Consider the following 6,860-nt stretch of genomic DNA (forward strand, 5'->3'; position numbering starts at 1 on the left):
AAAACCCAAGGATCATTAAAAATAAAGAAAAATACAAAAGTAATCCTAATTGTGTATGTGATATATATGAAAAAATGCTAAGGTGGAAGAGTTTCACCATAAAAATGTATCATGCAAACATTATAACCAGCTTTAAAAAGTCTTTTTGTGAATTGCACCAAATATATTGTGTAATTGAATAAATTTCAGGAAAATTGCATTGTAATATACACTAATTACATCATCTTGGTTTGTTGATTTTTTTCCCAGTGTTGCACATTTGCTTTTATTTTGTTGTACACATACACATTTTGCTGTAATAATTCTACTGGGACTGCTTGAAGAGCCAACATTTCAGCACCTGTTCATTTGATTTGCTGAATAATGGATATTACACATCTGGAGTTCCTCTGGTGATGTCCTCTTTTTCTACGTGGAAATTATGCCCCAGTGGAAACGGGAATCTCTCCACTGAAAGTGGGAACTTTCAGATTCAAGGTATCTTGAGCAACAGTACCTGCACATATGCAAACCAAGATGTTCTAGTCCAATGCCATGTTCTGCAGTGCACAAGTCTCATGTGTTCTGGACATACTGTACTCCACGCATATGCACCGAGTGTTAGACTGGACATCTCTGACTCACTGGATGTGCCAGACATACCATGTAGAAAGTCCATGATGTTCAGAATTCAGCAAATTTGGTGCTCATGTATACAGGCCATCCGGGCACTGAACAAAAACTTATATGTCAAGTTATCCTAGGGAAAAATACGTGAAGCCAGGTGCTGGAGCAGGTAATGCTCTGCACCTTGTGTAATTAATCTTTCTTTAAAAAAATACTTATTTCAATAAATCTCCTTAAAACAGGGACAGTCTTTTCATCTGACTTTTGCATAGTGCCTGTCCCAAAGAATTCCTGCATGTTGTAACAATAAAAGAAATAATCTGGATGAGAACATAGTACTTCATCCCCCCCATCACCACTGTGGAAGTTACAGCAAACAAGGCTTCTCGTGATCTGATTCTTAACTACAAAAATTCATAACAAAGGGAGAAGGTAACAAGTCCAGGGCAGTAACTCCTCAGTTGCACTTTGAACAAACTTTTTTTCTTTGTGTGTACAGTACTCTTTAAAGGTGATTGTAGTTTACTTTACAAACAGTTTCTCAATTAGATTTTTTAAAAAATAATAATAATTGAGGCTTATGCAAGCTCTTGGCTTGACTATTATCTACTTAAGAACTGCTTGTATTTACAATTGCACCAGTCCTCAAACACAAAGGTACAATCAAAAAGACAATCTAGTTTGTCTTCAAAGTATTCTAAAAAGAATATGAAATCACCTGTAAGATCCCTATTTGGAAATTATTTGTATTATTTATTTGTCTTTGGTCAGTGTTAGTAAATCAGAAGGTGCCATGAAAACTCATGTTTCCGCATGCATAACATTTTTTTATTTTCAGTAATATATTAATCATCAGTCAGCAAAATAATTAATACCATAACTTAACTCTAAGCAATTGTCTCATTATCACTGTTTAATTCACAACAACAGGAATCGACCAACTCTCTTGACACCTTAACAATGCATTAAATTCACATTAAATTCACAATAACTAATGCAAATGGTGTATAATTTCCTAACATTCATTTAATCTGTAATATAGGCAAGGACATTTTCTTCTTGTACTGTCAAGCATAAAGAGAACAGTGTTACACATCATCTGTGGTTGATGAAAAAAATGTGAGGGGTATCTGTTTTTAAATTTTATGTTATCACATAATTAAAGACTTAAAATGTAGTGCAGAAAGCGAGGTATATTGGCTATAGCTGGACTTCTAACTGTGACAGCTTTTTGTTAACACGGTTGGCTGTGCTTGACACCTTACATATTTTTAACTAAACAGATAGAAGCAATAGAAGGAATTTCAGATTTCAAAATTTTAATATTTTGTCTTGCAAGAATTATACACAAACGTACAGAAATTAAAATACTGAGATAAATTGGCCAGCCCTTGCAAACTCTACAAAGAATTCAATTTATCTCCATTGAGAGCTAGTGGAGTCATTACATTCAATTGACTTTAACAGGATTTGGACAAATCCCCAAACCTACAGTGATACCTGGCAGCATCCCCAAAACAATAGTCAATAAATGACATATTTTTAAATACAACTGCATAAAGAAAAGACACAAGGGAATCAGGAGGAAAAGAAAATAAAAGACAGTGTAGAGCAAAACCAGAACACATCATCTCTTCTCTTTTAATATGGCCAGTTCTTTCCAACTCCAGCTCATTAATTCAATGCTAGACCTTTAGAAACCTAAACAGCTCAGAAAACTGTCCTCACTTTCAACTCAGGAACCTGTCTTTACAGTGGAGGGTATCAGTTCTGATGCATGTTGTATGCTTATAAGGAGAAGATGGAAAGAGCATAGAAGGGAGAGGATGGAAAGAGCGTAGAAGGGTGAGAGGCCTTTTTCTCAAGCCTAAGAATGCTGAGGGCTGAGTACTGAAATCTAGAAGATGACCTGTGATGGCAGCAGCAACCCCCAAACTACCTGATTTTCAGTCTGAGAGAGGAAGAAGTATGCACTGATACAAGCTGAGGCTATCTCCCTGCACAAGCAATGGCCAGTTTTCTGACAGCAGGAATCCAGGAAAGGCTAAACAAATGTGCATTTCTCCTCATCCTCCTTACAGATCCATGGAAAGCTCAGGAAAACCCCAGTCAAAAAGTAGCAGTGAATATGCAGAGAACCCTACATCCTAACCGCCACGTACCCTGCAAATTTCATTTTACATTATAAATAGATTTGAAGATATATTTCCAGGAAGGTAGTATCAGACTCCAAATCTATTTTTAGGAGTATTTTTAAAAAAGGCCTTATTTTTACAGGCTGAGTAGCCAGAGGGACCCATTGACCTCCAGGACAGTCCGTACTTTTAAGATGTGAAACAGTAGTCTCTTTCTCCTGACTTTTTTAATAGATAGAAGAACATTAGTTTACATTATGTTACAGGGACTGCTCCCGAAACATGCCATCTACTACAAATGTTCTTGCTTCATAAAATCACACTCAGAATGCGCCCAAAATGGTTACCAAACCTTGTGTCATCAAAGCTACACCCACCGGCTCTCTAGCCATGCTGTCAGATGTAGTAGGTTAAAGAAACATCTGCTAGCAGTGTGGCTCACGCCTGGTAGAGAAAAACATTTTCCCTACAAATTGCCACTTTGATTCTAAATTCATAAGTGGTATTTAGACTCAGACAAATTTCTAAAAACAACCTCCTCCCTCCTCCCCCATTTCCAAAGACTATATACAGAGAACTTACCATTGCCAGAAAGAGGGAAACCTTTAAATAGTGGGAGGGAAGGATACCTTATTTACTGAGTTGGTGTAAACTCACAACCACTTTGTTGTCTGTCACTTATGGCAGAGTTAGACACCACAGCACACCACTGGAAATTAAAGTGTAAAGAATGGCAAACGTGAATGGCAGAAATAATTCAATTTGAATAAAGAATAAATCTCATTATTTGTGGGATTTGTTTCCAGCTTTTTGGCTATTTAGGACAAGCAGTGTTTAAGTGTTTGCAAATGCTGTATCTTTGTATCTAAACAAATGAGAGTCATCTTAAATATATGAAAAGCACCGTTATACCAGGAAGCACAGCACTAACTGTAATGTTAACATAAATATTACAGATGTTATTGATTACAGATAAAAATCAGGACTTCTCAGATTACATTCCTATAACTGTAATGACTCACGAGAAAGTAAAACTGCACTTAGCCCAAAGTAATTGAAAGTAACTGCTGCTAAAAGGGACAAATTTTGCCACAGACTGGCTCTAATAACATCTTAGTTCTGCCATCAAGTGAGATCAGCCAGTAGCTTATATATTTATCAGCTGTCTGCTTCATCTTGTGCGCAGTTGATCCCCAATGGTCTAGTCCACTGATTTAATTAAAAATCCCTTTCCCTCCCAACAGCAGAACTTTTTACAACACTTACGATGTTGTTACTGTTCTAGAGTCTTCCAGATGCAGCTTGCATTTCTAATATTGAAGAAGAATCATTAGAAACCTAGTCAGAATTCTTCAGGTTTTCTCTAATCAAAGAATGTAGTATCACTGCTCTTTATGTTTCTAAAAACACTGGAAGCACATACAAAGAAAGATTTGTTTTCTGCAGAAAATTAACTTTACTTATATGGCATATCTTAGTTTTCAAATCACTTCTCTTATGAAATTATCGTGCAGAAACTAAGACTACTTATATACATTTAATACATGGCTGAGGTTTAACATGATAAATGGTTCCACATTACAATTTTTCCAGTAGCAAAGCCTGACTAAGAGGCTCCTGCCCTTTCCCTCACCCAACTCCTCCAACCATTTTGCTAGTTTAGCTCTCAGTTGTGCTGCTGCAACTGTTTGTGGAGCTGCACTCTAAGCCAAAACAAGGCAAAATGACCTCATTTAAAAGAACAACAATACAATCACTTGTTCATAGGTCTACTTTTAGAATTCATAATAGAAGAAAAAAAATAATTATTCAAAATGCCAGTTAAGAAGTCATTAATATAAGCTGCATTAGAAAGACTCTCTAACAGTTAAAGTTATTTCACTTAAAAGTGGAATGTGAGAAAGTGAATGACCATCAGATAGCCAAAGCTGCCTACATTTCATTTCAGGGAAAAAAACTTTTGTTTAAATTCCAATTGCAGCCTTTCCTATTGGAGACAAAAGAAACTGAAACACAAAGAGAGTGAGCTTTCTTCAATTCAATTTAGTACTCACCAGTGTAACTTTCAAAGACGACATGCATCAGATGTACTAGTAAGCTTCCTCAGAGAATATTCACATATAAAAGGATAGCAGCAGGTTTTTCTTCAGAACATTGTCTCACAAGCGGTAAATGGAAAAAATACTATACCATTTTATAAAAACCTACTTTTTCCTATTCAAGAGTTTCAGGGTTTTCTTTTGGACAACAGTGATCAATTATTTAGAATAAGCATGGTTTACTTCTCCTTCAGTGAAGAAGTTCAAAGCTAACTTCCTGCATCAGTAGCAAAGTACGAGAGACAGCCCTTGTAATTACTGCACTTGCATCACTTTTTGTCAAATGACTTTTCAGGGCAAGTGCACTGCTTTCTCCCAAACAAACAGGTTACACGTTCACTTGCAGTATTATTAATTTTACAGACTGGAGAACAGTATCCAGCACTAGCCATTGCCTTCCTTGCAGAAGTCCTATACTTCACCTGCTTCACATTATTTAGCTAATGTGACCATGATGTGCTAAACTTTGGGAGAGTTACTGCTTTTTCATGTTAACTTTCACATGCATGTCTGATGCTGAGATGAATTATTCTCAAGGTACTTGACAGATGGGAATCGATCACCAAGCATGCAATGCAGCTGAATGAGTAGAAAGCAACCCGCTTGCTCCATGACTCTTACAGCTCTTGGACTGAAGTCTCCCTGGTCCAGAACATTGTCTGTATCGAGTGACCAGGGAGCTGCCATGATGAAAAAACACAAATACACCTATGTCCTACTGAGAAAAGACATAATTAGCAGTGTTATACTGCAAATGGGATCTTCATGGGCTCTAGTCAATTTTCACAAAGGAAAAAAAATCTGCAAAACTTTATGACAACTAGGTTGTAGACTGTTGCTTCAATCTTTAAATAGTTATTTTAACCAGTCTCACCAAACTCTGACTCTTCCCTCAAGTCTTGCAATCTGCTGTGGATACTACTTGAAAGCTATATTCCTTATTCAAGCAGAATTCCCAATGAGTAAGAAGACTTCCAGCACTTGTTCTAGGAGTTTATGAGACAAACTCACTGGTTAGCTTTTTTGAAAGTCAGGATCTTTGCTTTGTGTCCAAGGAACTGTCACATCCTCAGTTTTTTAGTCCAAAGAACAGCTATTTCCCTGTATGCATCACTCTTTATTTTTCCTCTTGTTTTTCAATGATCTGCCTAGCAAAAAAACACCCTTCCAACTTTACTGGTTTTAGGTCAATTTCTCATTAATTTCACTAAATAGCCTTACAGAAGAATTCTATATAAGAAGAGGAAGTATGTACATACAGAAGAAATAACATGAAAAGGAGAAAATAAGTTGAAGTTTTTTATATCACTCTGCTGCTGACATTCCAGGATTGTTTCTCTGAATAAAATGCCTAATAAAAAGCAGTTCTTTAACACTTCTTATGGCAGGAAAAATAAGAACAAAGGGAAGATATTAAAAAGCCTTGGAAAAAAAAGCCTTAAATAAAACAATTGCTAGCTACACTCCCTGTGGCAACCTGGGATATATTCTACATCAATAACATTATTTTCACTGAAAAAGAGGAGAAAGATCACCACAGACAAAATTAATATTTAAATTGCCTATAGAACTTACTGTCTCGCTTTAACATAGTAGTTTACTTTCTGAAAAAGGACTGTGGTGCTTTCTTCCTTTCTTCTGTAATTTAGAGACTTACATCTCTGTTGTCCCTAATTATTAGTTTTATGCAGCTAACTAAGTGGAAAGAAAAATGAACTTTTGAAATTCATGCATCATCAACAGAACTATTAATTAAAACCTTGTTGTTTCCAAATGTCAACAATGATTAAGCAGGGAGATATTTTTTGTGAGGTTACTCATTTGGGTGGAAGACCTTACCATGGTAACACTGTTTTTAATAGTCTCTGCTTAAAACAACTGCAAAATTATATGTTGCACTGATGTAAAGAAAAACAAAACATAATCTGTAGAACTGTGAGACACGAATCAGAAAGACTCACTTTACTTCAGTTTCTAAGATGGCAAAGGGTAGCTAGAAAGTACATCTTTTACTTGTAAA

The sequence above is a fragment of the Mycteria americana genome, chromosome 7, assembly GCF_035582795.1.
Source record: "Mycteria americana isolate JAX WOST 10 ecotype Jacksonville Zoo and Gardens chromosome 7, USCA_MyAme_1.0, whole genome shotgun sequence".
Taxonomy (NCBI): Eukaryota; Metazoa; Chordata; class Aves; order Ciconiiformes; family Ciconiidae; genus Mycteria; species Mycteria americana.